At 50.2% G+C, this 15,553-nt stretch overlaps 2 protein-coding genes across 4 annotated transcripts in view; one reads left to right on the forward strand and one right to left on the reverse strand.

The window, feature by feature from the left end:
- The window catches only part of ZER1 (zyg-11 related cell cycle regulator), a 32,105-nt gene extending 22,086 nt beyond the window's left edge, over positions 1–10,019 (reverse strand). For 2 of the 3 annotated variants that reach the window (XM_042963364.1, XM_042963362.1), the window contains exon 1: positions 9,880–10,019. The gene's annotated coding sequence lies outside the window, so the exon portion shown is untranslated. Of the gene's footprint in view, positions 1–9,579; positions 9,793–9,879 lie in introns of those variants that run through there. The other variant, XM_042963363.1, reaches the window with a different exon arrangement.
- Positions 10,020–10,112: 93 nt separating this feature from the next.
- The window catches only part of TBC1D13 (TBC1 domain family member 13), a 29,471-nt gene continuing 24,030 nt past the window's right edge, over positions 10,113–15,553 (forward strand). The window contains exon 1 of the mRNA XM_042963366.1: positions 10,113–10,458. The gene's annotated coding sequence lies outside the window, so the exon portion shown is untranslated. The remainder of the gene's footprint in view (positions 10,459–15,553) is intronic.

The following is a 15,553-nucleotide window of genomic DNA, read 5'->3' on the forward strand; positions in this document are numbered from 1 at the left end:
GCAACACCAAGCCTGTACTGTAGTGAAGAAGGAACAACAGGATGTCGCCCACACTGCTGGTGGGAGTGAAAATTGGTGTGCATCGACAGTGTAATGGAATGTTGTATGACACTATCTACCAAAGCTGAATATGCACATATGTTCAATGTTCAGCAATTCTATTCGCAGGTACACACCCAACAAAGGTGCACATATAAATGTTCCCCCAAAGACACAGACCAGAATGTTCACAGCAGTATTATTCGGAGTAGCCAAAACCAGAAAGGAATCTGAATGTCCCTGACATTAGAATGAATAATTACGGTGTAATCACCGACGAAATACTAATGGCAACGAGAACGCACAAACTATTGTTAACACAATGGCTTGGGTGAACCCCACAGTGTTCAGCGAAAGAAGTCAGACATAAGAGAGCTTATACCATATTATATACCAAATGAATCCATTCATGTTTTACTCCACTAAGCTAAAAAACAGAACAATCTGAGGCGCCTGGGTGGCTCAGTCGCTTGAGTGTCTGCCTCTTGATTTCAGCTCCGGTCATGATACCAGGGTCATGGGACTGAGCCCCAATTTTGGCTCCATGCTGAGCGTGGACACTGCTTGAGATTCTCTCTCTTTTTCTCCCCCCTGTGTCCCCTCACCAGCTTGCATGTGCATGCTCTCTCTAAAATAAAATAAAATTGGGGCGCCTGGGTGGCTCAGTCGGTTAGGTGTCCGACTTCGGCTCAGGTCATGATCTCGCGGTCCGTGAGTTCGAGCCCCGTGTTGGGCTCCGGGCTGATGGCTCAGAGCCCGGAGCCTGCTTCCGATTCTGTGTCTCCCTCTCTCTCTGCCCCTCCCCTGTTCATGCTCTGTCTCTCTCTGTCTCAAAAATAAATAAACGTTAAAAAAAAATTTTTTTTTTAAATAAAATAAAATAAAATAAAATAGGGGCGCCTGGGTGGCTCAGTTGGTTAAGTGTCCGACTCTTGATTTTGGCTAAGGTCACAATCCTAGGGTTGTGGGATCAAGCCCCATGTCGGGCTTTGCACTGAGCATGGAGCTTGCTTAAGATTCTTTCTCCTTCTTCCTCTGTCCTTCCTCCCCCCCAATTGTGCTCGCTCTCTCTCTCAAAAATAAATAAAATTTGATAAAATTTAACTTTAAAAATACAGAGGGGCACCTGGGTGATTCAGTTGGTTATGCGTCCTACTCTCGGTTTCAACTCAGGTCATGATCTCCGTCTGTGGGTGTGAGCCCCATGTCAGACTCCATGCTGCTGGTATGGAGTCTGCTTGGGATTCTCTCTCTTTCCCTCTCTCTGCCCCTCCCCTGCTCTCTCTCTCTCTCTCTCTCTCTCTCTAAATAAATAACCCTAAAAAAAAAAAGAAAAGAAAAATCTGATCTGTGGTGGTAGAAGTCAGGATTGTAGTTACTTTGGGGATTTGGCTGGGTGCTGAGAAGATTCTAGTCCCTTACCTGAATATGTCCAGCACTCACTTTGTGAATATTCAGGAGCTGTATATCATGATGTGTGGTTTTTATTTATTTTTTTTTAAATTTTTTTTTCAACGTTTTTTATTTATTTTTGGGACAGAGAGAGACAGAGCATGAACAGGGGAGGGGCAGAGAGAGAGGGAGACACAGAATCGGAAACAGGCTCCAGGCTCCGAGCCATCAGCCCAGAGCCTGACGCGGGGCTCGAACTCACGGACCGCGAGATCGTGACCTGGCTGAAGTCGGACGCTTAACCGACTGCGCCACCCAGGCGCCCCGATGTGTGGTTTTTAAAAATGTAAATTGTAGGGGTGCCTGGATGGCTCAGTCAGTTAAGCATCCGACTATTCAGCTCAGGTCATGACCTCACAGCCATGGGAGAGAGCCCTGGGTCAGGCTCTGTGCTGACAGTATGGAGCCCGCTTGTGATTCTCTCTCTCCCTCTCTCTTGGGCCCTCCCCCAGCTCACGTGCTCTCTCTCGAAGTAAACTTAAAAAATGTATAATTCAATAAACGTTAATAAAATGGCCTGGACACCAAAGAGGTCTACATTTAGAGGGGACTAGGTTTCAGTTAAATGGTGCTCCGAGAGTGTATCTCCTCAGCTACAAGTGGCTGAGGATGAAAACTGAACCTTCGTATTCAACTTGAGTGAACAAGATAGAAAAAACCACTTACAGAACCGAGGATCATCAGGAATTAATCCCCAACCATGTTTCTACCAGAGTCTGTATCGGAAAGGGTGGAGGAGATAGGCAAAATGAACCCGTGGTGATTAGAAAGTGGCCGGGGGACCTCTGGGACAGGAAATTCATCAAACTGCCCACTCACGCTTTCCATGCCTTCTTTTCCCTATCTAGGTGATACTTCAATAGTTGTTTTTGGGTTTGATTTTTGTTTTTGTTTTTTTGACATGCAGACTCTGTGGTCAGATCTGTTTCAATCCACTTCGACAATTCACTGTACATTACTTAACCTCTCTGGACCTCAGTTTCCTCATTTGGAAAATGGGGATAATCATCCCCACTTCACAGGGCTGTTGGAGTAAATGAGATGTTGGGGAAGCGTTTAGTCTCAGGCTTGATGAGACTCAGTATAGAAGAGATGGTGGTTATGATCCCCCCTTCCAGATGAGAAAACTCAGGCTCAGAGAGGCTACTCTGTCCAAACTGGGATTTGAATCTGGTCTCTTGGACTCCGCCATATCACCCCTTGGAGAGCTCCGAAGCAGTTCAGGGCCCAGCACTTCCCCCGGCTTCCTGGAGCCCCTGTGTCCCTATCTGAGCCTTCTGGGCTGCTCCAGAAATCCAGTGGGCAGCCACAGAGCCCTGTGCCCTCAGAAATTGCAAGGTCTCAGTGCTGGCACCACCGCTTACTGGTGACAGTGCGCTGAGAGCTCTGGAGTCAGGCCCACGCAGCTTCAAGTCCCAGCCCGGCTGCTTAAGAGCAGGTGCACTTGGTGAACAAGTGTCTTCATCCCTCTGTGCCTCAGTTTCTCCTCTAAAACAGGGACTACTGTGCGAAGATAACATAGAATATCAAAAGATACCAGCATGGCACCTGGCACGTGGTAACTACTCAATAAAAAGCAGCTATTATTACCGTTGTCATTGTCACCATTGTCACTGTCCTGCCTCACCTGCTGTGATCCCCAACACAGCAGAGTCTGTCCCTGCCCAGTTCAAGGTCTGTGCTCCCCAGGCCTGGGTCTCTTGCCACAAGGCCTGTGGTGCCAGCTGTCCCACTGGCCGTGTGCCACCCTTGAGGGAAGGCACAATAAACAGGCTGCCCGGGCACTGGGCATGGCCCTCCTCTGCCTTCATTTACTCCCAGATCTTCCCGGGGCCACAGGAGCCAGGGGAGCACCGCTGGCAGGGAGGCCCACCCTGCTGGAAGCCAAGTCCTATCTCTTCCAGCAGGCACCGCAGGCCTCCGGAACCACAGCCAGCTTTCTGGCCCACTGGCCCCTACTGCAGCTGGCCCGGCCTCCTTCGTGGTACTGGCAATTAGGCCCTACGCACAGGGTCACCTTCAGACCTTTGCTCAGTCTATTTTCTTTCAACCAGGACCATCCCAGTTCAACGAATTCTCCCACTTTCTACTCTAAATACTACTCCCGCCCCCAAAACGCATTCATGCCCCTCCTCCAGGAAGGGCCCCCCTCCAGCCCAGGCCGCCTTTGACCTCTCCTTCATTGGCTGCCGCCTGTACACCTGGGGCCTTGGTGTCGACCTCACTTCCTCTGGGGACACTTCCCTGCCCCGCCAGGGTGCTCCTGCTGTGTGCCCCCATAGCCCCACCGCAACAATTAATCCTTTGAACCAATGCTGGTTTAGTTATCCGGCTCCCCTGCCAGCTGCCCAGCTCCATGAGGCCAGGAACCTGGCTGTCTTACGTGGCATCATCCCTGTGCTGAGCCCAGGTCACTTACGTATTCACTTGGTACCTGTCCGCTGGGCACTGTGGGTCCAGTGGTGGGCGAAACCAGACGAGGTCCCTGTCCTTGTGGAGTGTACTCACTCCGAGGGGAGACAGACATGCACCTAAAAAGCACACGAACCCCACGCCACGTACCCGGGACCAGTGTCCTCAGGGAGAAGGAGGCACCTGGGGCCCCGCGTGCCCGTGCCAGGGGACCTGCCCTGGACTGGCGAGTCATGGGCAGGCTTCCTCGGAAGTGACATTTCAGCTGGGACCCAAAAGATGAGTCATACTTAACTCTGGAGGTGGGGATAGAAGGGAAGGGTGTTCCAGCAAGAAGGAATAGATGTGCACAGGCTGAGGCCAGAGGGGACGGGACCCTGGTACGACAGGCCCAGTTCCATGGCAGTTTGCTGGACACCCTGTGTGGGCCTGACACCTTGTTCGGTTTCCACACACGCCTGTGGAAGGGACGAAGGGACTTGTAAGTTGTGCCACGCATGGCACCCGGGGACAAGGCACACTCTTGTATCCTCCCTGCCGGCCACGACACTGTGGGGCCCCAGTGGCCACAGGGGAATGCTCACCACTCGGAACGAGAGGACGCCACCAGGGGTTTTGCCTTTTCTGCAGGACTGAGCCCAGTCACGAAGGGAGCCGCCAGGCCCCGGCCCTGCTCCCCAGGTGGAAGGAACAGCACCCTTTCAGCCACCAAGGGCACCCAAAGCCCCCTAGAAACACACCAGGCAGATGGTACCATTTGCTAACTGCCCTTTGGCCGTGTGGCCCCCGCTGTTTGGGGGTGAGATGAGCCGGAGGAGAAAGGGGCCGGAGGCGGAGAGGTGTGGGGCACCCTGCCACTGGTGCCCCATCTGGTTGCAGGTCTGGCGCCCGCCAGACACAGTCATCTCTCCCCTCCCCACTCCCACCCACGAGGGCTCCTTGTTCCCACGGCAGTCACTGGCCATCTGGGATACTGGCAACCGGGCACAACGCTGGCAACCGCGACACAGTAAGAGCCTTGTGTCTTCCTCCGTCACTTCTCTAGCAGGTTCTTTACACTGGATCCATCCTGAGCTATGACATGGTGGCGTGGGGGAGTGGGGAGCAGAGGAGAGAGAAGGGAGAAAACAGAAGCAGTGGCCAAAGCCTCTCCGTGCTGGCTGCTTCCAGATGGGGCGCTGAGCCCCTCGCGCTTTAACTGCGTTAAATAGTTCCTTATTTAACCAACAAATGACATTCCCTAGGATCCTGCCCTTGAAGCTAATTGTCATTTGTATAACAATTGTCTAACAACCCCTCCCCCAGCCCATGAGCTCTGGGAGGATGGGAATCCTTTTTGCTTGCAGGCTCCGGGATCCTCTGTGCCAGCCTGTGCCTGGCATGCATCACAATAAAGGTTTGCCTTTGCCCTGACCTCACTCCAGCAGCATGAGGTATTGACAACTGATCATACCCTGCTTCCTGATGAAGACACTGAGGCGTGCCTGCAATCACACAAATGACAACAGGGGACACAATCCTAAACCAAACTCGCACTTGTCACTACACCATTAAGTCTTCTGTCCATGCAGCGCAGGCGAAAGAGAAACTGCGGTCCAGACAAGGGAGCATGGGATCCCGGCGGTGACCTGACACCCGGCCGACAGGCTGGGGGAGCCAGAAGTTCTGAGCCTTGGAGCAGCGCCCACCCTGTGAAATATTAACCCGAGAGCTGGGGGGGGGGAAAAATCCAAACAAATGCCCTATTTACAGAAGCTGGAAGCTTTCCAGGAGCAGATCCCAGGCCAGATATCGGGGGCGGGAAGCTGGTGTGAGGGGAGTCCGGGCAAGTGCCAGGGTGTCCCGGGGGCAAAGGTGAAGACGGCCAGGATCGGAAAGCATCCCAAGGGGTCTGGCCTGCACAGCCTAATCGGCGGAGTGGGTTAGGTTAGGAAGACAGGGGAAATGGAATGAGGGAGGAACGCACCTCACCACTCACTGGAGCCACCTGGAGGCAGAGGGGCCTTGGGGCTACTACCTGAGTTCCAAGCTTGCACTAGGCATCAGACTTTGGCTCAGGTCGTGATCTCACGGTCTGTGAGTTCGAGCCCCGCATCAGGCTCTGAGCTGACAGCTCAGAGTCTGGAACCTGCTTCAGATTCTGTGTCTCCCTCTGTCTCTGCCCCTCCCTCGCTCGTGCTCTGCCTCTCTCTCTGTCTCTCAGAAATAAACAAACATCCATCAGGGCACCTGGGTGCCTCAGTTGGTTAAGCGTCTGACTTTGGCTCAGGTCGGGATCTCGTGGTTTGTGAGTTCGAGCCCCGCGTCAGGCTCTGTGCTGGCAGCTCAGAGCCTGGAGCCTGCTTTGGATTCTGTGTTTCCCTGCCTCCTCTCCTTGCCCCTCCCCCGCTCCTGCTCTGTCTCTCTTGCTCTCAAAAATAAATCACACATTTAAAAAGACTTTTTAAACTGATCGCACCCACACTGAGCACCATATTCCAAGAACTCTGCTAAGTACTTGATACATGTTAAGCCGTTAAATTCTCTCCACAACCACATGAAGCAGGAGTTATTAAAACCTACAACTTGCAGATGAGGAGGCTGGGGCTCTGAACGGTGAGGTAATTTGCCATGGACTATGTATAGGTACGAGGGTCTACGGGGACATGGCAATAGACATAGAGGGATGCGTTAGTTCAAGACTTAGAGCCTCAAGCTTCCCATGCATGCTCTCGCTGAAGGCACAAATAACCTACGAGGGCCACATTGTTTTGTTTTCCAGAGGAACAAACTGTGTGGTTCAAATATGTGTGATGATTTGTCCAAGGTCCCCCACTACGTGCTTGGCTCTCTTTACCACTACGCGATGAGCAGGAACCATTTCTCCTCGCCTCAGGTCTCCTCTCTGCGGATGAGCCTTCACTGACTCCTTACAACCCTGAGTGTCCTCAGGCCCTGAGCACAGATGTTATGGTATTGCTGGGAACTGTCCTATGGGCATATATCATTTTGGCCACAGGACTGGGAGGTTCTCAGCAGGGACCTCGTGTGACCCATAGGGTCTCCATGACACAGTGAGTGTGTGGCTGGTTGGTGGCAGATGAAGGAGCCTCAGCTGCACAAGACCCCCCCAAGCAACATTTACCAGCCTCAATGATTCCATCAGGGTCCTTATTGGTCAATGGGTTGCAAACGGCGCCTACCTTGTGGCGTTAGTGAGGAGATGCCACGAGATAATGTCAAGAAGGTGGTGACCAATCATTATGGAGTGATCTCCTAGGAACTTATGCTTGGGGAGACCCTTCTGTTCATTTTGGAAGATGGAAAATCAGCTTTAGTGATTGAGCCAGATAAAGAATGCTGCTCCCCAAATCGATGACCCACCTGGGGTCCCTGAACCGGCATTTCAGGAATGAAGAACAGCTGACGTACTAAAGCTCTCTGCCCCAAAAATATGAGTGCAGAATCCCGATGGCGCTAATAATAACCAGAACTGTCCTTTACCTTTGTAGTGAGCTCTAGAGTGCACCAAATTCTTTCACGACCTGTGTTTCATTTCATCCTCAGAGTTGGCATACAGATAGGAAAACCGAGGCCCAGGCAGGGGATTGGAACTTGCCCAAGTTCACACGGTGAGCCAGCAGCAGAGCTGGGGCTTGAACCCAGGTCCCCAGATGACTAGTCCTAGGTTCTAGCCACGGCGGCTGCTCGGATATGCTGGCTCTCAGCGTCTAAGAGCTCTGGCTTTTCATTTTTAAATCATCTGGCCCAGTCGCCCTGCTTAGCTTATGACCCAGGCCTGATGATATAGTCCAGGCTTGGGGGTGAGGAGGGAGATCAACCATTGTTCCACTCCCTATAAGGCAGGCTGCAAAATCTGAGCCTCTGCTGGGTACTTCTTGGATTAACACTCCGCATCAGCAGATCAGGCGCACACACACCCCAACGGCACGTCAGGGGCCAACATAGACTGCCCTTCCCAACCTGTCCATGGCATATTTACGTCAACACCATCATCTTGTTTATTTTATGTGGCAGAATGGGGATTTGCCGGGCTCTTTTGTAAAAGGCCCCATCTCCTTCTGCTGTCCTCAAGAAAGCAAAGACCAAGCTACCGTCCTCCCTGTAGGATATGCAACCATTGTTCCCACTGAAGGGTGACAGGAAGTTTCCACTTTGTCTCCCCACCCCCACTGTTCTCCAAAATTCTACTAGCTCAGGGAGGCAGCCAGAGCTGGTGGCACCACCAGCTGGTGCGAAAAAGAAAGGCTTGGAGGTAGACACATGCAAACAGTTCCTCATCATGGCCGTTGCCATCATCACAAGTGCTACATACCGAGTCATTAATATGTGCTAAATAGTGTGCTAAGTAAGCACTGCAGTGCATGATGTCTCATTAAGCCCAACAAGCCTATTCTACAGATGAGGACACTGAGGTGGTCCCTTGCCCAAGTTCTCACAACCAGGAAGCAGCTGCATGATCTGATTTAACACTACAGTGCTCTATGGCTGTCCTTTCGGTATTAATCCCATCAGGGGTCATTACAAAGATGGAAAAGGGGTACTTATAATGCCAGACCAGAGTACAGCGGCTATTTGCCACTTAAAACAAATCTATATTTTCTCTGACCACCAGACACCACGTTAGTACAGTTCCGAAAGGATGCTCCATTAGATACTGTGACCCTGCGTCACATGGACAGCCCCTGACATTCTTCCCACCGTTATCTGGTTCCCACTTCCCCTCCTTCACTCTGCTCCAGCCCTACTGTCCTCTGGCTGTTTCCTGAAATCATCAGGTACACTACCTCAGGACCTTTGCACTTGCTGTTGAATGCTCTGACTGTAGAGAGATGCATGGTTTGCTCCCTCCACACCCACCCCCTTCGGGTTTTTGTTCAGATATCACCTTATTAGAGACCTTCTCTGATCAACGTCTATAAAAAGGTGACCCACTCTCTGGACCTTCCCTTGGCCCTTCCTGCTTTATTCTTCTCCATGTCACTTATTGCACCCTACATATTTTATAATTCTTACTTTCTGAATGAAGCAATGAACTGAAACAGAGACCCCTCACCACCGGCCCCCACCTCCTGCTCTAAGCATAGCCTCCTCTTACTTTTTTTCAAAGCTGTCTTCAATGCTTCTTCTACCCATTTTGAACCCTGAAGAGAAATATTCTGTGGGAAAGATCATATGCCCTCTGGAGGCATCAGGCCTTCCGCCCTCAAACACCAAGCACGCTGACAGGCACAGGCAAAGACTGGAAATCTTGGACTCCTTGGGCCAAAGAGCAGCCAAGTCAATTTCCACCCACAGAGCTATAGTGGCCAGCAGTCAGTTTCACTTTCAACTCACCTATCAGGCTCCCCTTGCCCTCAGGTTTGCAACCCCAGCCCATCCCCTTCTCATCCTGTTGGTTTTCCTGCACCTTGTCATCCCTTTTGGGAGCCGTTCCAGAATCCCAGCCGTCCCTGAGCTTTTAAGCATTGCTTTGGAGGAACTTAAGCTCGTCCAACAGGTAGGAGGGGCAGAGGGTAGCCCTTTTAGTCCTAGGTCGATCCCCCATTTTGTAGGGGCATCCGACAGGGAGTCATTTTCTTTCTGGAGAAAGGGAGCTCAGTTTTAAAGGCACGTTTCTCGGACCTGGCAGCAGGGACAGAGAAGGGAGCCCTCCCACCATTGGCCGAATTGGACCTGTGCAAAAGGTTGCAGAGGCGATGCTGAGGCGCCTGAGGCAGGAGGGAAAGGGGGAGGACGCAGATAAATCCCTCGGCCCCGGGAGCGGACGGGATGCTCGATTCCTCCGCGAGGAGAAGCGAAGGATGCCGCCCGGGAGAATCTGGGGCCAGGGCGCCTGGGGAGACAGGGGATCTCGTTAGGCTAGGGCCGGGGTCTGCGGGAGACGGGGGTCGGCGGGGCGGAGCTTGGGATCCCGGGGACTGGAGCCCCAGGCGGGAGGGGGTCGCGCCGGGGGTGGGACCCGGTGGCCGTTACCTTGCCCTTAGGGCTGCGGGCGGGGCCGAGGGCCGCCGGGTGCTGGCTCCGGGGCCCGGCCCCTCCCCCGATCCGGCTCCAGAGGCTCGGAGCCTGCAGCCGCCGCCGCCTCCGCTGTCAACAAACCCGGGGCGCGTCACTTCCGGGGCCGCCCCTTAGCAACAGCGAACTGGTGCCCCTCGACGGGTCCCGCGGCGAACACGGGCTGCGGCGGCCGAAGGTTCCGGGGCGCGCCGCGGCTCCTCTCCCGGCCGAGCCCTGTCTGCGAGTGGCGGAGAGCGGGTGGGCCCCACCGGGCCGCGAGCACGCACCTCGGGGTGCTCCCTGGCCTCGGGGGGACCCGCCGTGTGACACTGACCCGGGGCCCGCTCAGGCCTGCGGGCCAGCGGAGCCGGAGCGGTGGTGAGGGGCGGGACGGACTCCACCTTCCGCGTCAGCGCCGACGTCTCCCTGGGCGCCCCCTCCCCCGCCCCGCGCCTGGGCGCCCCATCGAACGCCTACCCCGGGTTCTCCGCAAGTAGCGCTCTCCCACGCGGCCCGACGCGCGCCGGCTTCGCCCTCCGCTTCCCGGGCCGCCAGGTGAGGATCTGGGAGTCGGCCCTGGCCCCTGCGTTTCCCTCAGTTCCAATTCCAGTCGCCAAGTCCTGGCGATCGCTCAGACCCTCTGGTTTGGAGCCCTCCTCCTCCCCCCCAGTAGTGCCCGACTCTGTCCACATCTCTTCCCTGGATTTCGGCGGCAGCGTCTTCACGCGCCTTCCCCTCCTTCTCCCCACAGTCCCGGAGGGGTTTTTCCCAGACTCGGAGCTGATCAGCTCACTCCCCTGCTTACAACCCTGAACGTAGATGACTGGGGTCATCTGTCACCTGTCTCCCTCTCCAGCCTCTTGTCCCCCTCCTCTTACTTGCCCTCCCTTCCATTCTCCAATCCACACCGTTTAAAACATTTTTGGTTCTTTTAATGATTCCCCTTCTCTCCAGGGGCTCAAATAATTTCTTCCCAGCTGCACACTCTTCTCGCCGCATCTACATCCAACACAGTTCTTGCCGTATCTGGATCCAACACACTATTTCACCTTCTGGTCTCAGGTTAGAGGCTACTTTTCTTGACATGAGCCCACACTCCCACCCCATTCTAATGCCCTAGGTTTGCACAATTTTTTTTTCTTTTGCGTAGTACTTTTTAGTCTTTGACCATATGCGATCATGTTCGCACGATTTTGAATCCTTTGAAAAGTCTACTGATGATTTCAAATTACCAAAGTACGACATGCCTGCAAAAAAAAAATCCAAACAGTACAGAAACACATGGTGGGGAAAAAATGAAAATCCCCATTCAAACCCTAACCCAACCCCAATTTCATTCCCTTCCCCAGAAATGACCACTCTTAACAGTTTGGTAAGTATCTCCCTTAGTCCTTTATATATACATAAAATATGCGTGTGTATGTAAGAGCTGAAACAATGAGACCCTGAGGAGAAAATATAGGAGTCAGTCTGTGACTGGCAATGGTCTCTTAGATACAACAGCAAAAGCATCAGTGAAAAAAAATACAAACAAATTGAATTTCATCAAAATTAAGAACTTTTAGGGGCACCTGGATGGCTCAGTCCATTGAGCGTCCAACTCTTGATTTCGGTTTGGTTCATGATCTCATCATGGTTCATGAGATCCAACCCTACATCAGGCTCCATGCCAACAGTGTGGAGTGTACATTCTCTCTCTCTATCAAAATAAACATTTTAAAAACATTTAAAAATGTTATGCTTCAAAGGGCAACATCAAGAAAGTAAAAAGATAACCCACAGCATGGGAGAAGCTATCTGCAAGTCATATATCCGATAAAGTACTAGTAATCCAAAATATGTAAGGAATTTGCAACAAAATAACAAAAAGGCAAATAACCCCATTTACAATAGGCAAAAGAGCTAAATAGACATTTCTCCCCCAAAATTATACAAATGGCCAGCAAGCACATGAAAAGATGCTCAACATCATTAGTCATCAAGGAAATGCAAATCAAATCCACAATGAGGGGTGCCTGGGTGGCTTAGTCAGTTGAGGGTCCAACTCCTGATTTGGACTCAGGTCATGATCCCAGGGTCATGGGATGGAACCCCGAGTTGGGCTGAACGTGGAGCCTGCTTAAGATTCTCTCTCTCTCTCTCTCTCTCTCTCTCTCTCTCTCTCTCTCTTTCTCCCCCCCTCTACCCCTCTTCCCCACTTGCATGCTCGCTCTGTCTCTCAGATAAAAAAATAAAAACCACAGTGAGGTATAACTTCATGTTCTTAGGAGGGATGTGATCAAAGAGACAGACAGTAACAGGTATTGCTGAGGATGTAGAGAGATGGGAGCCCTGGTAAGTTGCTGATGGGAATTTCAGAAGGGTTAGCTCCTTTGGAAAACAGTTTGGCAGTTTCTTAGAAAGTTAAACAGAGTTACCATATGACCTAGCAAATCCTCTCCTAGGTGTCTACCCAAAAGAAAATGTTCATAGCAGCATAATTCATAATAAGAAGTGAACACAACTTGGAGCGCCTGGGTGGCTCAGTCCGTTAAGCATCTGACTTCGGCTCAGGTCATGATCTCATGGGTCATGAGTTCGAGCCCCGCATCAGTCTCTGTGCTGATAGCTCAGAGCCTGGAGCCTGCTTTGAATTGTGTTTCCTTCTCTCTGCCCCTCCCCTACTCACGCTCTGTCTTTCTCTCTCTCCTTCAAAAAAAAGTAAACATTTAAAGAAATATTAAAAAAAAAGGAGTGGACACAACCCAAATGTCCATCAACCGGTAAATGGTAATGATATGGAATGATATGTTCATACAATGAAATATTATTTAGCAATAACAAGGAATGAGGTGTTGATATGCTACAACATAGATGGACCTTGAAAATGTGCTAAATGAAAGAAACGAGTCACAAAAGACCATACAGTGCATGAACCTATTCATATGTTGAAATAGACAATTCTATAGAGACAGAAAGTAGATTAGTAGTTGCCTAGGGCTGAGGAGATGGGGGAAATGGGAATGCCTGCCAGTGGGTACAAGGCTTCTTTATGGGGTGATGATAGAAAATAGTTATATGTATATAACTGAATATTCTGAAAATCACTGGTAGAGGCCAAGGGAAGGCAGCCCCAAGATGGTGCACATTGGCATGAAGATTATTTTGAATTAAAAAGCAGTTGGAGGGCAGGGTGCCTGGATGGCTCAGTCATTTAAGTATCTGACTCTTGATTTCTGCTCAAGACATGATCTCATGGTTCATGAGTTCAAGCCCCATGTCAAGCTCTGCACCGACATCAGCGAGGAGCCTGCTTGGGATTCTCTCTCTCCTTCTCTCCTGCCCCTTTCCCACTTGTGCTCTCTCTCTCTCAAAATAAATAAATAAACTTAAAAAAAAAAGCAATTAAAGCCCAGCAGATTCAGGAAAAGCTCTATAGTTCCCCTCCCCGCCCTCAACTGCTTGAAAAGAATTGATAGAGGGCCTACTCTAGGAAGAGAGCTATCACTATAGACAACTACACTATATTATGAGCTAGGTGTAGTAGACAGAGAGGAACCTAGCAAGGCCCCCTTGATCAAAGTCCTCTGCGTCCCATTGTTTCTGGGTGGCCCAGCAAACACGTGTTTACCAAACATTTCCTCTTTTTCATCTTCCTATGAATTACATTTCTTTCTTTTGATGTCTCAGACTCCTACCCCCCTTCTCCTTGGTGCAAAATGACATACATACCTCCCTTTGCCTCATTGTTTTTGGAATTTCCACATCTGTGTGGATTCCTTGCATGTACAAAATGAAATCTGATTTCCTCCTGTTAATGTGTTTCATGTCAACTTGATTCTTAGTCCAGCTAGAAAGACCTTGAAGGACAGAGAAAATTCTTCCAGCCACACCGAATCGTTCATTTTATTTATTTATTTTTAAAATTAAAAAAAAAAAATTAGCGTTTATTTTTGAGGAGGGGGGAGGGGCAGAGAGAGGGAGACACAGAATGTGAAGCAGGCTCCAGGCTCTGCCTGAGCTCTCAGCACAGAGCCCGATTCAGGGCCCTAACTCATGAACCGTGAGATCATGACGTGAGCCAAAGTGGGCTGCTCAACCAACTAAGCCAGCCAGGATCCCCTAGGTTTTTGTTTGTTTGTTTGTTTGTTTGTTTGTTTGTTTTTTTAAGTAAACTCTACACCCAACATGAGGCTCAACCTCACAACCCTGAGATCAAGAGTCCCACGCTCTACCAACTGAGCCAGTCAGGTGCCCTTGAATTGTTCACTTTAAATGTACGCTCTAGGGGCACCTGGGTGGCTCAGTCAATTAAGTTACTGATTTTGGCTCAGGTCACGATCTCACACATTGTGGGTTTATGAGTTCAAGCCCCACATCGGGCAGCACAGAGCCCGCTTCACATCCTCTGTGTCCCTCTCTCTCTGTCCCTCCCCTGCCCTCTCTCTCAAAAATAAATAAAAATAGGGGCACCTGGGTGACTCAGTCAGTTGAGCGTCCAACTTCAGCTCAGGTCATGATCTCCTGGCTCGTGAGTTTGAGCCCCGCGTTGGCTCTGTGCTGATAGCTCAGAGCCTGGAGACTGCTTGGGATTCTGTGTCTCCGTCTCTCTGTGCCACTCCCAGGCTCATGATCTGTCTCTCTCTCTCTCTCAAAAATAAACAAACATTAAAAATAAATAAATAAATAAATTTACCCTATAAATGTATAGTATATTAATTATATGCCAATAAAGCTGTTAAAATGCATTTATAAACAGGTATATATAAACTCATAATGCAGGATGAATTTAAAAAATATAAATGGGGGGCGTCTGAGTGGCTCAGTAAGTTGAGTGTCTGACTCTTGTTTTGGGCTCAGGTCATGATCTCACAGTTCATGAGATTGAACCCAGAGTGGAGATTCTCTATCTCCCTCTCTCTCTGCCCCTCCCCCATGCACTCTCGTGTTCTCTCTCTCTCTCTCTCTCTCAAAATAAATAAATAAACTTAAACAAAAAGTAAAGAAAAAAGTATAGTGGTTCCTCAAAAAATTAAAAACAAAATGGGGGCACATGGCTGGTTCAGTCCAAAGAGCGTGTGACTCTTTATATCTGAGTTGTGAGTTCAAACCCCAAGTTGGGTGTAGAGATTACTTAAAAAAACAAAATCTTTAAAAATAATAAAGAAAAATAGAATGGTAATTCTACATATGGCCCAGGAACTCAACTTCTAGGTATCTGCCCCCAAAGCATTGAAAACAGAGTCTTGAAGAGATATTTGTACACCCACATTCATGGTAGCATTATTTAGAATAGCCAAAAAGTGGAAGCAACCCATGTTGTGACAGATGGACGGATAAACAAAATGTGGCACATACATACAATGGAATAGTATTCAGCCTTAGAAAGGAAGGACAGTCTACCTCATGCAGCACTGTGGATGAACATCAAAGACAGCACGCTAAGTGAAATAAAGCAGTCACAAAAAGATAAATACTATATGATTCCACTTACACGAGGTGTCTAGAGTGGTCAAATTCATAAGACAGAGAGTAGAATGGGGGTTACCAGGGGCAGGGGGGAGGGGAGGAAGGAGAGAATGAGTTGTTTAGTGAGTATACAGTTTCAGTTTTGCAAGATGAAAAGAGTTCCTGAAAATATTCTCAAAACTCAATTTCAGTGAGAAAGCAG

This window comes from Panthera tigris, chromosome D4, assembly GCF_018350195.1.
Source record: "Panthera tigris isolate Pti1 chromosome D4, P.tigris_Pti1_mat1.1, whole genome shotgun sequence".
NCBI lineage: Eukaryota > Metazoa > Chordata > Mammalia > Carnivora > Felidae > Panthera > Panthera tigris.